Genomic DNA, 17,537 nt, shown 5'->3' on the forward strand with positions numbered 1-17,537 from the left:
TTTCAGTGCTAGTTCCCAAGAACTATTTATTTTTTTCCTAGGTAGAAGCAGGAAGCTGATAAGTGCTCTTTAAATTCTGAAGGCTGGAGGCTCCCATTTCTTGCCCTGCATGAGCTTCTGCATTGGAATTTGAGGGCCCAGCAGCAGGAATAAACTTGAGGAGATGCTTGGCAGACATCCCTGCCAGCCCTTCAGGGCTCAGTTAAGAGTACCTTGGAGTCTTTCTCCCTGGCCACAGGCTCCCTGCCTGCCCATTCCAGCCCTGAAGAAGAGCCTATGCTCCAAAGGGTGGGACAGGGGCTCAGTGGGGAAGTTCTGGCTTCTTGCTGAACAGGGCAAGCTGTCTCCCCACTGGTGAGTCAGTGAGTGGGAACATGAGGAAAACAAACTCTGCTACAACGGAAAACCCCTTCCGAAGGCCTATGTGGAAATCACAAAAATGTTCATATTATTATTGTCACACATATTAATTTTATCATAACGAAATGATAATATGAATAGTTGATATTTAATAAGTGCTCACTATGTGTCAGTTCTGTGTTAAGTACTGATATCAACTCCTTTAATCCATACAACATTATGAGAGAGAAATTATCATTATTCTTACTTTAGCTCAATATGAATTTCAGGAATCATACTCAGTGTTAGAGTTGGACATGAACTCAAGAAAACTGTGCAAACTTTGTACCTTAAATATCCTTTCATTACAGAAAGGGCAACTGAGGCACAGAGACCTGGGCTGTAAGGAGGGAGAACAGGTACTATTTTAGTCTGCCTCCCCATTCCAGGGCTCTTTTTAACAGGAAGCCATTTTTGGGAGACAGTGATAACAATTTCAGGGAATGTAAATTCCTCCAGGAAGCATGAGTTCTGAAGGTAACACTCTTATTGTTGGTATCCTTAACAATAATTTAAGAATAACACATAATAAAATAAAATAATAAAAACACATTGAAATAATTCCCTGTTTCATCAATAACAAATCCAATGCATTTACAGAGAAGGAAGTAAAACGCTGCCCTTTTTCCTGATGCTGAATGTCAAAGTGAAAAAGCATCTTGCACCCCTAGAACATTTGTGCAATTGTGCTTCATCAGGCTTATGTGTTTGGTAGAAAGAAATCTGGTTTCCAACAGAAGAACATTCCAGTCATAGGAACAGAAGTAGCAGAAGTCAGTAAATGAAAACCCAAAAGGGTTAGTCCTGTACAACCGTTCTACTAATCTGCTGATTGTTTTGTTGTTGTTCTTGTTACTGGGTTTGAAACCAGGGGCACTTTACTACCGAGCTCCATGCCCAGTTCTTTTTTATATTTTATATTTTATTTTTTATTTGGAGACAGGGACTCACTAAGTCTCTGAGGGTCTTGCTGAGTTGCTGAGGCTGGTCTTGAACACTCTATGCTCCTGCCTCAGCCTCCTGAGTCACTGGGATTACAGGCGTGCACCACCATGCCCAGTCTAATCTGCTGATTAAAGCTTGATAGTGGTTAGATGTACTGAGGAGCCAATGTGTTTTTTATAATTTATTCAGGGTCTTAGTGAGCTCTCGATTGCTTAGAAATTCTAGATTCTCGCTGTAATTCAAAGTCATGCACAAAAGAAACAAAATATTGTTGAGGATGGTAGGGTGCACACAGGTTACTTGAAGTACAAGTGGTCTGGGATGTAGTTCAAGTTGGACTTGGTTGACCTAAAGGTGGGCAGACTGAAGGAAGGAAAATCCAACTGTTAGGGTACGATCTTTTTATTGTCCATGATTAGAAGACTTGCTTACTTATTTTCCCCAGCCCACTCCCCACATTGAAATGCCATAGTTATAACTCCTTTTTTCCTTGTTACATTCTGGGTCTCATTCTATGAAGGCTGACACGGATTTCAAATGGATGTCCCTTGACACCTTCACACACCTTTACTAGTCTGACACTATTTCACTTGTAACAGAAAAGAATTCATTGTAGGATAACTTTTTGCCATTCTCATTCCTATTTGCACTCACCCTTTCCAAAAGTTAGCAAATAGCTCATTTTTCTTAAGAAAGTCAATGCAGTATTAATCAGCCACCAACACTCCTGGCTTCCAGCATGGCGTGCATTTGCCAGTTCCTGCAGCATTCTTCAAAAGCCAAATGGCTTGATAAAGTCAGAAGAGCCCCAGAAAATAAGAACAAATGTTTCTAACCAAACCATCCTCTCAAGTCACAAAGAAGTTTCATTTTACTGTCAGCACAAGCTGCTGACAAAAAAAGAGACTAAAAATTAAAACTTGGTGTTCTTTATCCAAGGTCTGCTTAAGGAAGCTCCCTCTACAAAAACAGATTCTTATTTCATTTAAGGTGGGAATCTATTTCACCGTAAGAGTTAAACAGAACAGCAAGGAAATTCAGTTAGTTCATCTCTGATGAGAGGAAGGCAACATACAATTCCTCCATTCACCAAGTAGTTTTCGGTCTGCAAGTTGTACAAAATGTTTACTTCAGATAACCAAGTGCTCTTTCAGTGCAAACCACCACTATTACGTATTTATAATTTCTCTGTGTTTGTCTCTCAGGATTACTGAACTCTCTCTGAGCAGCTGAAGTAGCTACAGAGAAAAATGTAAATGTAATCTCTGCTGTCCAATCAGAAGGCTACCTCCATTGCCTTTTATTATTTTTAAATTATACAGCATGATTTCTGCTAGTCCAAATGTCAGATTTGAAAAACTCTGCATATGAGTAGAAATCATCACCCAGTTCCAATCTCCAAGACAGTTACTGCCTTGAGTATGAATAAACATTATCATATCTAACATTGTATCTAAGACTATTAGTTCTGGCTATTTGATTTCCTAAAATGAAAGAATTTAGCCCAGGTATGTAACCTTTTACACAGTCTCAACCTTCAAGAAATGTTAGAATGGAGGTAGTCTTGTTTTCCTGAGGGACACCTCTTTTAACCTGGAGATCTTTCTTACCTGTCACTCTGAACCAAGAAAAATAAAACAAAGATGTAATGTGTTTAAAAGGAAAAAAAAAAAAAAAGGGAGGAAGAGGAGAAGAAAGGAAAGGAAAGATCAAAGGGAAAACTCAGGAAAGAGAGAAAGAAAGCAGACAGAAGAGTCTGAACACAGTCCCATTCCTGAACCATTTATACCTTTACTCAGTTGTTCTTTGGCCATTACTCTCATTCTGTGTACCCCAGAATTACCAGACATATAGGTAGTGTGCGCTAAGCACTCTTCACATCTTATCTCATTTGATTCTCCCAACAACCCTTTGAGATAATATTCTCACCCCATCTCTTTTTTTTTTTTTTTTTTTTTTGATACCAGGATTTAGAGACAGGGTGTCACTGAATTGCTTAGGGCTTCACTAAGTTGCTGAGGCTGGTTTTGAACTCCCAATCCTCCTGCCTCAGGCTCCTGAGACATTGAGGTTACAGGCATGTGCCACTGTGCCTGCCCCATCCCATTTTAATGATCCCTTTGATTCCTGCAATGTACAGCGTCCCTTGTCTTACTTTCCTCCACCCAACCGGGACTACTAAATTGTTGGTATCCTTACAATTGCCTCTGTTTCTTTGAAATACCACTAAAACTGTGGTTAGTTTCTTTTGTGCTTCCATGTCATGTTTTACTTGTTAGCAAGGAATTAGACCCTGCTTTTCCATGACCCATGTCTAATGACCTCACCCCATGTGACAGAGTGTCACAGCAGGATTATGACCACTGGTGGGGCTGAAGTGAGTTTGGATTTAGCTCATCTCGTTACGTTCTTACATAGCAGGGCTGTAAAGGAGCCAAGTAAGCTCCCCGCCCCACCAAAGTGACTCCAGAAGGTCAGCATCCAGGTCCAGATGACTCACTGTGTGTGCTCCCCCATGCTCCCCCTGTGTTCAGGCTCCAAACTCTCCCTTGAAGGTGTGGGAGCTGGAAGATAATGACAAATTCCCTAAGGAGTTTGGGAATTACTTGGGGTGGGGGGAATTCATTCATGACTCCTCCAAGTATGAAAAGATCATCATTTGTCTTTCCAGTTTGAGGAAATATCTTTGGCTAAGTTGTTGAGTTCATGGTGCTAAGATGGCCAAGGGACACAAAAATGTTCCATAGCAAACTAGCCTCCTCCACCCCATAGGCTGAGATGTCCCCTTTCCTACCAGGGACACCCTGGGTAAGAAAACAGGAGGTTGAGATGCCTCCTGATCAGCAGCAGGCCTTGCTGTAATGCAGTCAGTCATTGGACTTCCATCTAGGACACTGGCCTCAGGGGAAGAGGCCAGTCTCAAGGGAAAAGACGGCCCTGATCCTCAAGTTGTCAGGACTGGCTGGCTCACTGCTGGTTCCTGCAGCCCTGCAGCTTCTCAGTGTTTAAGAGGCACAATGGACTCTCAATGGCTTGAGATCCAATAGCTGCTGCCCTCCTGCCTCATTTTGATCCCTCCTCCAGTTTTTCCCCACCCTGTACCAGAGGGAACAATGACAAATGCAACTTTGACAATGTCTTTTCCATGTTTAAAAACCTTAAACATGACCCACAAGAACTGCCATGGTCTCTGCCTGGCTCCTGGTCTCATCTCCCACCATTCCTGCTATACAGTAGCAGTAGTGTTGATCTGTCTCTGGTAGTGCTGATCTGTCACAGGTGCCCTATATACTCATATATCACATGAATTCATTTTTTGAGGAAAGGGAGAATTTGTGGCTATTATGATTTTTGAAATTTACACCTTTGATGGATATACCCTAGCTCTCTTGCTCCTTCCAGAAATGGACAAGAACATGAGTCCAATAAGAAATCAGTGAAGATCTGGACCTTTAATACTCCTGTATCACTCTAAGACAACTAAAGAAAGCCCAAAGAGAAGAACTACTTCTGGACTAAAAAAAAAAAAAAAAAAAATCAAAAAATGTCAGTAAGTACCACTAGTACTTAGAGAGCAGTTATTTTTTTTCTTATATTTGATTTCAAGTGCCCAACACAATATCTAGAATATAATAGATGCTCAGTGTACTGGGTTGAGTAGTATTCCTCCAAAATTCACTTTCTTCCTGGAACCTCAGAATGTGACCTTATTTGGATAAATATAGATGTAATTAGTTGAGATCATATTGAAATAGAGGGGACCATTAATTCAATATGAATATTATCCTTGAAAGAAGCAAAGTAAGACAAAGAGGATGTCATGTAATGATGACAGAACAGAGATTGGGGCCATATGTGTTCAAGGTAAAGAATACCCAGAATTGCCAGCAGCCACTAGAATTTAGGAGAAGGTAAAGAAAGTTCCTCAGTCCCCAGGGGAAAAAATGAAAGCATCGTCATACACACACAGTTTGTAGACAATTTCCTCTACCTCCCACCCCCACAGAACCAAGACTAAGAACTCCCGAATTAGAAGACAGAGGTAGAACCTTTAGGGTTTTTCACCTTTCCTTTGGACACACTGAAAACAGAATTGTTTCTACTTTAAAAGTGAGGCCATGATAAATCAACCAGGCTTCCCCATTTAGATCAGGCTCCATGTCCACCTGAGTGGAAGACCTCGGGAGAGCAACCTGGCCCAGAAACATAGAAACCTGAGTTCCAAATCCAGCTCTGTCATTTAATTCTTTTGTTCTCTCTCTCTGCTACTCACTGGCAGCCCCAGTCCAATGTGGATGCTTTTAGGGTCAGAGGACAGGTTAATGAGATAATGGTGGTAATGCACTTTGCCCCCAGGAAAGGACTCCTATGTAAACATCAGATATTATTAGACATTATCAAACTCCAGCAATGACCCAGCCACAGTGGTGAGTCCTCTTTCTTATCACTGTTTGGTCAAATTGGGTTCTTTGTCTGAGGCAGAGTGTGGGAGGTCTCCTGCAGGTTGGTGTTGGGGACTCCTATCACCTCCACCAGAGCAGTGCAAACAGATCACTCAGACTACAGTTGATGAAAGGCCCCCTTTGCTAACAGTCAGTCCCCAATCTCTTTGTGCATACATACTGAACCCTAATCTTCAGGGAATTCTTCCTTTACTGCGTGAAACTTCAATGTAAATTATTCAACTGTATTAACAGGAAAATAAATCTTATTTAATATTTCATGGGTGTGGCTTTTTTATTACTTTTTTGGAACTAACGACAGGATTTCCCCTTTCTGCCGTTCTAGGCCAATTTGAAAAAAGGAGAAAAACACGACACCGTTTTCAGAACCGACCTTGGTTTCAGGATTTATGAAAAGTGTAATTTCTGCAACCAGTACATAGCAGCCAAACTGAAATGTTTTGAACTAATATTTTGACCCACCCTTCCCCATATAAGGCAAAAAAAAAAAAAAAAAAAAAGAAAGAAAGAAAGAAAAAAGAGAAAAAAAGCAGCTGCTTGAATTCTACAGGAATTTTTTTTTTTTTAATCTCATGATAGCTTTTTTTTCCACCATCAGAATTGACAAAGACATAGTGAACTGAGAGGATCCTAAAATAACAGCAATAATTCTCATCAATATGAAAACAAAACAGAATCTTAACTCAGACACTTAAGAATCCCACTACAAAAGAAAAAGAATTCGCTCACAATTACCCACTCCTGGTGTACACTGAGGGTCTCTTGACACCTGACACTTGCCAGTGCTCTGTGTTTGGTCAAACCAGTTTCACCAAATTTCACTGATGATACTTTTCAACCAGAAGAATGACCTTTCAAAGAGATTACTGAATCCTGACCATGTAGAATATGAGAATCTCTCTTTTCCTCTCTTTCTTCCTTCCATAAAGCATGTGTTGAGTAGCCATTATGAACCAGGCACTGTTCTAAGTAAATGCAAACAACATACTTTCTAGTACCTATAAGATTACCACTGAAACCATTTGGATTGCAGATCTCCATATTGTGGGTAAGCAGAGATGCACAGGAGTTGAGGGGAGGGTGGAGGAAATTGCCTTAGATGTGTGGGAAGAGAAGGAATAAGAGGAGAATGATTGGTAAGAGCATTGTACCTGGACAGTCCTATTTCAGACAAGTTTGAACCCAGATACTTGTATTTATATCACAGGCTAAATTACAGAGCTGGGCTATTCTCTTAAACAGTTCGCTCTGAATAATCTGTTCTAGAATCCTGCCTCTTCAAAAGGGAGTAAGGATGAATGAAAGAGAATCCCAGCAGGTTTTAGAAGAATATATACATTGAAGTTGTTCAAATACATATTTAACATTTGCTAAAAATAACTCTGATTCCAGGAGAAAATTAATTAAAGTAGACAAAAAGCTTCTAATCAGATTTATTCTATCTGATCGTGTAATTAGAACTGGCTTTTGGGCCATTCTAACAAGTTTATTTAAAAAGGAAGAGAGATCACTGTTTATTGGAATGGCAATAATTTGGGTTTCTTTAATTGACTCCTGGTGTGAATACGTTGATGCCTGCTGTTCTCTAAGAGGCAGCGTGGAAAGTTTCCAGGAAAAGTTCACATTCCAGAGGCAGCTTTGGAATCTACTTTCCATTGCAACCCAAGTCAGCCTGCCATTGGAGCTTGAATTTGTACCAACAAAATGCCAGCTTTCAAAGGCAGTTTCCCTAGGCGGCAGGCATGCAGCTGTGTCAGGGGCCAGGGAAGGAGCCTGGCATTGAGCTGGCCCACCAAGACACTGGAAGGCATTTCCCAAATCCTACCATCCCCGTGTCCAAAGCACTAAGAACACCAGAGGCTGTGGCTCCAGAGCCCACAGTGATGATTGAGATATGGCATTAGCATTCTGAAACTAAGTCTGCCCAAGCAGAGCTGCAAATGTGTATGTGTATGGGGGTGGGGGGATTGCACTAGATATGTCCCCTCCCAATTCTCCCAAACTCCCCAAAGCAGTGTTGCCAGTTGCCTACTGAACATGAGTACATTCCATAGGAATTTAATAAGGTGTAAAATAAAAATAATCCATAACTCACTTGAAAGCAAAGGCACGTTTTGAAGTCCCTCACTACACTAAACTCTGGTAAATTGACATTTTCTTTACAGGGAATTTTAGGTGAGAAGAACATAGAGACTGGGAGATCCTGAAAGAGGAAGTGGGAATTTCAAAGCCTGATTTGATCCTGAAGGCCTAACAGATGACCACCTCTCTCTATATATAATCATGACAGCTACGATTTGTTCAGCACATCTGTGGCACATATTACCTATGTTAATCCTTAGGACGAATTGGCAAGGTCGATGGTGTTATTTCAATTTTACAGATAGGAAAATGAGGTTCGAAGAGGTTAGTTAAATAATCAGCCCAGGATCATATGTCAAAATTTAGCCAATATTTGAGCTAACTCTGTCTGACTCCAAAATCCAAGTCTGTCCTCAGCTAGCTGTTCCAGAGTACCTGGCTGCACCCTCTCTGCTGTCCCCATGGATTGGTCAGGTGAGGGCAGCAGTGGCAGCCAGTTGTCTGCACATGAGGTCAAATGATGTTTTGTTCTCTGACCTGTCCTGTTTCCTACACCTCTCTTTGGAAGGAATCATGCATTTATATCCCAGTTTCCTTTTCATTTTCCTCTCTATTTTGTCTTTCCCTTTCTAGAAAATGGAGGGCCGTTGGCCAGAGCCCATATGGAAGCAATCCTCACTTCACCTTGCCCACATTGTTACTTGAGGCAAAGGACATGCTGAATCAGGCTGAGTCAGGACAGGTGAGGAGCTTCTCCCCCAACCCCTCACTCTTGCTCTCTTAGCTCCTGGCAAACACCCTCCAGAAAATACCTCCCACCCCCACAAGTGGGTATACGAGAGGGCCCTACTTCCACCAGGAGAAGATGGGACACAGTTAATGGTCCACACTACCTTTATAAAGTACAAATTCCATCAAGTCATTCTGCTGCTTCGAAACCTCCAGTGGACTCCCATCACAAACCCCTGACACTGGCTGCCACCAGATGACCTTGCTAAGATTTGGATATGGTTTGTCCCATAAAGTTTCATGTGTTAGGAGCCTGGTCCCCAGTGTGGTGATGTTAAGAGGTGCTATGACCTATAAGAGGTGGCCTAGCAGGAATCATTAGGTTATTGGGGTCCCATGTCCTGGGACCCTAGTGAGTTCTTACGAGAGGGTTGTTATAAAAGGGCAAGCCTGGCTCCTCCCCAGGTGCTCTCTGGCTTTCTGTCTCACCATGTGATCTGTCCCACTCACACATGTTCCCACCATAATGATGCCATCTGTCACAGGGTCCTTGCCAGATTCGGCACCAAGCTGTTGGGAATTTCTGCCTTTAAAACTGCAAGCTAAAGAAATCTCTTTTCTTTATAAGGTACCCAGCCTCAATATTTCATTACAGTAAAGGAACAATGAGCTAATGTGTACCCGGCCCTCATCTCTCACCACCCTTCTCCTTGTCTACTGTCCCCCTACCACACTGGCCTCTGTCAGGGATCAGATGCACCATGCTCTCTCACCTCTGCCTGCAACTGGGAGTGTCACTCCCACCCATTCCCTGCCATTAGCTCTGCAGGCTCCTTCTCTCTGTGTCTTAGCCACCTCACCTCCATTATTCTCCTTCTAAGTTCCCAATTCAATTCCTTTTTGGAATGTACTGCAACTTGTCATTACATATATTTTTGATTCTTTTTTTGTCATCTGTCACTCCATCGAGGCTCCTAGCACTGAGGTTGGCACAAAAGTACATGTTCAAAAAATATTTGTTAAAGGCACTAGCTCCAAAAACCTTTTTTTTTAATTTTTTTTATTTTTTATTTTTTTACTTGACAGATTGGCTATAACAACCAAAACTAATTTATCCAATGTATTCTTTCAAAGAGAACCGAAAGATGCTACTTCCTGCAAATGCCAATATGTAATTATAGAAAAGAAACAAACTCATGCTTTATGAAGCAAAGAACTTACTCATAGAAGTATCCTTGTCTGTGACCAAGCATTATCATGTAGTACTTTAATTATCTGTTCATATGTCTGCTACCCAGTGGACTCGGTGCTCTCTGAGAGTTATTGCTGGGTCTTGATTGTATCTTTCATCCAAATTGTAGCACTGTGCCTGAAACATACCAGTTGTTCAATACGTGTTTGGTTTTTTGATTGTTTTGTTTCTGTTTTGCAGTGCTGGGGTTGGAACCCAGGGCCTCGAGCATGCTAGGCAAGCAGTCTACCACTGAACAACACCCCCGACCCTTCACATAGGCTTGTTAGGAAGAAAAGGGGGGGCCAGTTTCAAGTGAGAAGGCAGCACTAATCACAAAGAAATGCCCTACAGTTTCTTTGCAGACTCACAGCACATTGAATCGTAGGATCTTTAAAATGGAAGTGACCTGCACTTGTCTAATTCCACATTTGAAGAGTTGAAATTTCAGTGCAGAGAGACTAAGTGGCATATAGCTACATTAAAGACGTAAGCAAGATAAGAATCCAGGATTCCTACTTTAAAGCTAGTGTTCTTTCACCTGTGCCATGCACAATTCTTCTGATGGGAGAAGTAACAGACACCTGAAAGTATAGCCCAGCAAGTCTGATGATTTGAGGCAGGTGGGAGAGGGTGCTTAGTAATTTTGAGGTTATGGACCTTAATAGAGTTGAAGCTTCTAACTGAAAATCTGCATTGATCAAACCCAAGAGCTGTGCGGCCTAACCAGAGTTCATCCCCTTTCCAGTCTCCTCCTGAGGGACTGTCAGGCTTTCTGCAGAGTGAGGATTGGGAGTTTGTGCATGGCTGAGCAGATGTGACATTGCAAAACATAGTCTATGTAGTATAAATGTGATATTGTCCTTCCAGGGACCATCCTCCTTTCTCCCCCATACAAAATGCACACGGTGACCGTGAGCCCACCATGTGGATATAACACGAACCAATATCATGATCACTTCCTTTGACCTGTTCTCTTGGGAATTAGAACTGGAATTGAAAAGAAGTTAATCTTTCTTTAGGTCACTGGGCTGTAGGATGTTAATTCCAGGTTCTAACAGTGGCCATCTTATGGGCCTTAGAAATGAGAAGCTGCAATAGCTTCCTAATGCTTCTCAGGTCCCTGATTCTGCTGTTCCTGCAATATAACTCAATACCAACACCAAAATAAGAGTTAACCCTTTTTCTTTAATCTAGTTTGCCTTGAATTTGTGTCATTAGTGCTTCCTTTCTGTTTTTTTATGTTTTTTTTTTTTTAGCTTTTTAGAAATAATTAAAATAATAATAAAAAATTAGGATGTTTTTCTAATTGCTCCCCTGACCTGCTTCCTTTTCTCAGTGGGAATTTCCTATGTGCACTTCTCAGTTCTTAAAATGTCTTTTACCCTATGATGTCCTAAGGTACCAACTTCTAAAAACAGTGGTGATCAAGAAAGCAGTGGGAAATTATAAAGCAAATGAAACACTAGATTTGGAATGTTCCAGGGATACCTACCTGGCTTGCCACAAGGAGTATGTCCTGTAATAAGCAAATACTAAGACAAGATTAAGTGTGCACGAAATTTATTGGGGAAACAACCTGTGAGAGAAAGCAGGGAAGGAGCCAGGAGAACCATCAGGCGAGGCTCAGGTCTACTCATATGAAGGAGAGAGAGAGAAGGAAAGGTCAGACGGAAGTGTCAAGACTGTTGTGTAGTTCTAAGGAAGTTCCACAAGACCATTCAGAGTCCCTGAGCAAAAGTCACCCATCAGAGTTTTCCTAGGACTGAGCCTGCCTCTGTCAACTGAATCCTTGGCTGGGGGCAGCCTGTCGGAGGCTTGGCCTCAGGACATATGTGATTTTAGAGCACAGCATCTAGGGCCCTCAGTCACTTATGCTCCTCAAATTTGGGGAGTTGAGGGGTGCTTTTTTGGAGCCACTACAGGCTGCCTCTTCCCTTCACATGGCCCCATTCAGGACCTTTTTCTTCAACATCCTCTTGAAGTTCACCTGCTCCTCCATCTTATCCTCAGTTCTTTGTTCTGCTGGAGGGAGAATAAGTTGAGACAGACTTGTTATTGTGCCCCATGGAAGAACTTAGCAATAAGTGAAGCAAATCTTTAGAGCTGAAGATGTAACTACACTTTCATGTTTTCTAGTAAAACAACAAACCAAGTGCTTCAGAAGACACAGGAAAATTTCTAATCTGCACAATGGACACCATAATTACACACAATGGAAACTGACAGATATCTCAGAAGAAATAGAATTTCTTAAGGGAGTGTGGTATGATCCACTCATTTATTGCAAAATCATCCTTAGGTACCAAATATCTTTCAGAAGCTTCTAGGTGACTTTCAAAAGAAGCTGTTTACCTTCTAGAAAGGAATAGCCTAAGGGAAGGATAAACTGAGTTTAACCAAACAGGAAATACAAATAAAATCCTGGTATTCCACCATATGACTGAACATTAGACGGCCTGGCCTACATTTGCTAAGGACTGCCAGATCACTAGCCCAGGGGATGAAAGCAGAGAATTCCCATGATGCTGTGCACACTGCCAATGGTCACGAAAGACTCTGTGAATCCATACACTGAAATTGAAGGGTTTATTCTCAAACACTGAATGAGGTGCTAAGAAAGAATAAGTAAATATTTTTAGTGCAAATGTTTGTTGTACAGTTGTTTTTCCCCATTAAATCAGGAATGTACTTAAAGTCTATGGCATCTTGGATTTGAGGAAATATAATATAATATAATATAATATAATATAATATAATAGTAAGTTGAGAGAAATTAGGAAAACAATCCCATTCACAACAGCCTCAAAAAATATATAATACTTGGGAATCAATCTAACAAAAGAGGTGAAAGATCACTAAAATGAAAACTACAGAACACTAAAGAAAGAACTTGAAGAAACCTTAAGAGATGGAAAGATTTCATTGTTTCTTGAATAGACAGAATTAATATTGTCAAAAGTCCATACTACCAAAAATGCTATACAGACTTAACGCAATTCCTATTAAAATTCCAATGACATTCTTCATGAAATAGAAAAGGCAGTCATAAGATTCATTGGGAAAAATAAGAGGCCCAGAATAGCCAAAGCAATCCTTAGTGAGAAAAGTGAAGCAGGACGCATCACAATACCAGACTTTAAATTATACTACAGAGCTGTAGTAACAAAAATGGCATAGTATTGGCACCAAAATAGACATGAAGACCAATGGAACAGAATAGAAGACACAGAGAAAAACCCACATAAATACAGTTATCTCATACTATACAAAGGCGCCAAAAACATACATTGGAGAAAAAATAGCTTCTTCAACAGATGTTGCTGGGAAAACTGGAAATCCATTTGTAGCAGAATTAAATTTAATCCCTATCTCTCACCTGAACAAAACTCAACTGGAATTGAATCAAAGACCTAGGCATTAGACCAGAAACCCTGCACCTATTAGAAAAAATGTAGGCCCAACTCTTTACCATGTCAGCTTAGGAACTGACCTTCTCAACTCCTAAAGTGCAAGAAGTAAAATCAAGAATCAATAGAAGGGATAGTTTCAAACTAAAAAACTTCTTCACAGCAAAGAAAACAATCAAGAATGTGAAGAGAGAGTCTACAGAATGGGAGAAAATCTTTGCCACCTGCATCTCAGATAGAGCCTGAATCTTTAGGATATAGAAAGAATAAATGGGCAAAGGAACTGAACAGGTACTTTACAGAAGAAGAAATACGAATGGTCAGCAAATATATATAAAAAAATGTTCAACTTCTCTAGCAAATAGAGAAATAGAAATTAAAACTTACACTGAGATTCCATTTCACTTCAGTCAGAATGGCAATTATCAAGAATACAAGTAACAATAAATGTTAGCAAGGGTTCAGGGGGAAAGGTACCCTCATACACTGCGGTGGGACTGCAAATTGGTACAACCACTCTGGAAAGCAGTATAGAGAGTCCTCAGAAAACTTGGAATGGAACCACCATTTGACCCAGTTATTCCACTCCTTGGTTTATACCCAAAGGACTTAAAATGAGCATCCTACAGTGATGCAGCCACATCAGTATTTATAGTAGCTCAATCACAATAGCTAAGCTATGAAAACAATCTAGGTGCCCTTTAACAGAAGAATGGGTAATCAGTCTAAGTGAAATAAACCAATCCCAAAAAACCAAAGACTGAATGTTCTCTCTGATATATGTATGGATGTTAACACACAATAAGGAGGCAGAGGAAGAACAGAAGTTCATTGGATTAGACAAAGGGAAATGAAGGGAAGGGATGGGGAGGGGAATAAGAAAGATAGTAGAATGAATCAGACATCACTTTCCTCTATTCATATGTGATACACAACCAGTGAAACTCCACATGATGTACAACCACAAGGATGGGATTCTAATTAGAATAAACTATACTCCAAGTATGTATAATATGTCATAATACACCTATTGTCATGTATATCTAAAAAAAGAATTACAACAAAATAAGTTGGGCTTTCTGCCTCTGCTGCAGACATGGCACCTGTAAAAAAAAAGCTTGTGGTGAGGCGGGTCAAAAAAAAGAGGCAGGTTCCAAAGTTCACCCTTGACCGTACCCACCCTGCAGAAGATGGAATCAGGGAGGTTGTCAATTTTGAGCTGTTTCTCCAAGAGAGAATCAAGGGGAGCAAAAAGCTGGGAATGTTGGTGGAGGGGTTGTGACCATCCAGAGGGGCCAGAACAAGATCACTGTAACTATCCAAGGTTCTTTTTCTACACAGTATTTGAAATATTTCATCAAAAAATATCTGAGGAATAATCTACATGACTGGCGACACATAGCCATCCACGGTAGAGAGAGTTATGAGTTACGTTACTTCCAGATTACCCAGGATGAAGAAGAGGAGGACGCCAAGGATTCAAACTCTTTTATCTGGAATATTTTGTCTGAGTTCTTGAATAAAACTTGGGAACAAAAATCGTGGTTACCCTCGTATATCTGCAATATGGATTGAGCAGAAAATTGGAAATCATAGTAAATGGGCTTCACGGGGCTGCCACTCTGTATTTGTAATTAGTCTGGTTTTTTTGTCTGTTTGTTTCTGCTTGGAAATTGCAGTTCTCACAGTAGTAACCAAAGGAGAGGGAGAAGGCTACTGGGGACACCTGAAGGAACGCCCAGCACTGAGCAGATAGGTGAGGGTGTGAAAATGAAAGCTTCACTCAGTCTCTGTTTTCAAAAGTGTGACCTTTGTATCTGGTACTTTTCTCCAAGGAAGACTGAGGATCACAGCCTGGTGGTTCCAGATGCATTAAAAGCAAAACAGATGATTTTGTTTTGAGATTCTCTTGTTGGAAAATGGCAGTGTTGGTAAAATGCAGATTGCTAGACTTTGTCTTCATTTTTAAATTACGAGTTTAAAAAAAAATTAAGTTGGAATACTTCTTTAACTTTTGACATTGATTGATGCTGAAAGGAATTCTGAATAGTTTACAACATTGAGTTGGCAAAGCTCAGAATACATATCATAGCTCCTCTCCCTCTCTTGACTATGAAAAACATAATTCATCATCCATGGAGATTTGTTCAAGTAGGCCAGAACTCTGCAGAATTATTCTCAATCAAGTGTTCTAAGCAACCACTACCAAGTGATTGAATTTGGTATGTACCAGGAAATCTGCTTGCCATCCCTATGCTATGTCCTAGGGCGGAATTTAACTCCACCTAAGACACCAGGGGTTCTAACACCAAGCTGCCATTTCACCACCCTAAAGAACTGGTGAAAACTCATGAGAGTGTAACCAAAGGAACTTTGGAGATCAATTTAGAATCTTCTTGCAGGTTCTGGAACTTCTAGACCCAATGCTGCACATTGCTTTGGGTATGCCACCTAGTTACTAACCACAAAAAGTCCTGTCTTTGATTTACTCTATATTTAGACATTAAGTACTACCCATCTTTCAATGGATGTAAGCAAAAGATTTTCTTCCTTAAAATATGTCCTGCCAATGCTTGTTGTCTATTATACTAACTAACAAAAATGCCTGTGTGACATTTCATGATGTTTAACACTCTCACCGAGGACTTGAGTCTTTATTCTGTGGTGTTTGTTCTTGTTGTTTTGCATTGGGGATTAAAGCCAGGGGCACTTTTCCACTGAGCCACATCCCCAGTCCTTTTCTATTTTCTTTTTTAAATTTTGAGACAGGGTCTCACTAAGCTGCTGAGGGACTTGCTAAATTGTTGAGGCTGGCCTCGAACTTGTGATCCTCCTGCCACTCAGCCTCTCAAGTAGTTGGGATTACAGGCATGCAACACCACACCCAGCTACATCACTGGTTCTTAGCACTGGCTGAACATTCACCTGGGGAAGAGGCGAATTACCAGTGCATGGGCCCCACTCCAGAATAACTTCATCAGCTTCTATAGGGGTGGGACCCAGATCCTCCACTTCTCCTAGTCCTTGTCATGGTAGGTACTATTATCCCTGTTTTCCAGATGAGGAAACGGAGTCTCGGAAGAGTTTAGAATTTGCCCACTGCACATCTAATAAGGCACATCTAATTTGCCCAAGTAGCTTTCAAACTTGTTTTGGTGAAATGCCCTCTGTAATATATTTTAACATGTGACACACATATCACTAACCAGAAGCCCTCACCCTGCTCATCCACAGGCGGGATCAGACAAGAGGGCCATTCTCCCACACGCAGCAGCAGAAAGGCCTCTTCTCATTCACACTTCAGCTTTCTCCTTGTTTCTCAATTGTCAACTCTCCCTGCATCTCCACCCCATGACCAAAATGACTTTTTCTCTCTAGGAACCAGGTCCATGATAGCCAGTGGCCAGGTCAAACAGCAACCCCTTTTGTAAATGAGACCAATGGTTTGTAAACACTTTTATTTCCTGAATATGGTATGTGCTTGGATTTCAGTAATATAAATGTTAGATGAAATTTGATGTAAAAAAAAAAATAATGAATTAAACGAATTGACACTGGTGAACCAAAAGTGAAAATAGCTTGCTTTCTTCCTCAACTCTACTTTGTTGCTTTTCATTTTATTTATTCCCTGGGCAAAACAAGAAAGCACAAAGGGAGTCTCAATTCATCTGAGAATTCCTCCTAAGAATTCCCATCTTTACTAATTAGAGAATCTAGTCAACTTTTCTTTTTTCCAAACACTGCATGAAGAGCTATTTGACTGCTATTCTTAGCAAATCTGGAGCCAAGGGGAGGGTGGAACAGTCACCAGACTCCTCGGGTTCTGAGAGAGGCAGAATTCCCTCCCCAGCTTGCTGCGGACGGGGGCAAGCCTGCCACAATATGGATTTCGTTGTCTGAACTCTCTCAGTTCCACCACACCCCTTGTCAGAGCAGAGAGCTCGCAGTTATATCACAGATCAGCCCAGGAAACAGCTAGTCATGAATCACAGGGACTCATGGATCTCTGCCGAACAAAGAACTCCAGCTCTGGGAAACTTTCTGGCCCAGTCTTTGCCTCTGCCCCAGTGGAAACATAGGTAATTTCCAACTGGTGCTGCTGAAAACCAGCACAGGGCAGGTGTAGTGAATGAAGCCGGGTCACAGCTTTATCTTCTCAGGTCCACAAATACTGTTTTTTCCATACCAGCTGCATCCTAAACACTGAGTAAAGATGGTGATTAGTAGTGGTGGTGGGCGTCTCAGTAGGAGCTTTCTTAAGAAGAAAGGGCTTTGAAT

At 41.1% G+C, this 17,537-nt stretch overlaps 1 pseudogene; it reads left to right on the forward strand.

Moving 5' to 3' along the window:
* Positions 1 to 14,355: 14,355 nt before the first annotated feature.
* LOC124979519 (60S ribosomal protein L22-like) lies at positions 14,356 to 14,834 on the forward strand (annotated as a pseudogene).
* Positions 14,835 to 17,537: the final 2,703 nt, after the last annotated feature.

The sequence above is a fragment of the Sciurus carolinensis genome, chromosome 3, assembly GCF_902686445.1.
Source record: "Sciurus carolinensis chromosome 3, mSciCar1.2, whole genome shotgun sequence".
NCBI classification, from domain to species: domain Eukaryota; kingdom Metazoa; phylum Chordata; class Mammalia; order Rodentia; family Sciuridae; genus Sciurus; species Sciurus carolinensis.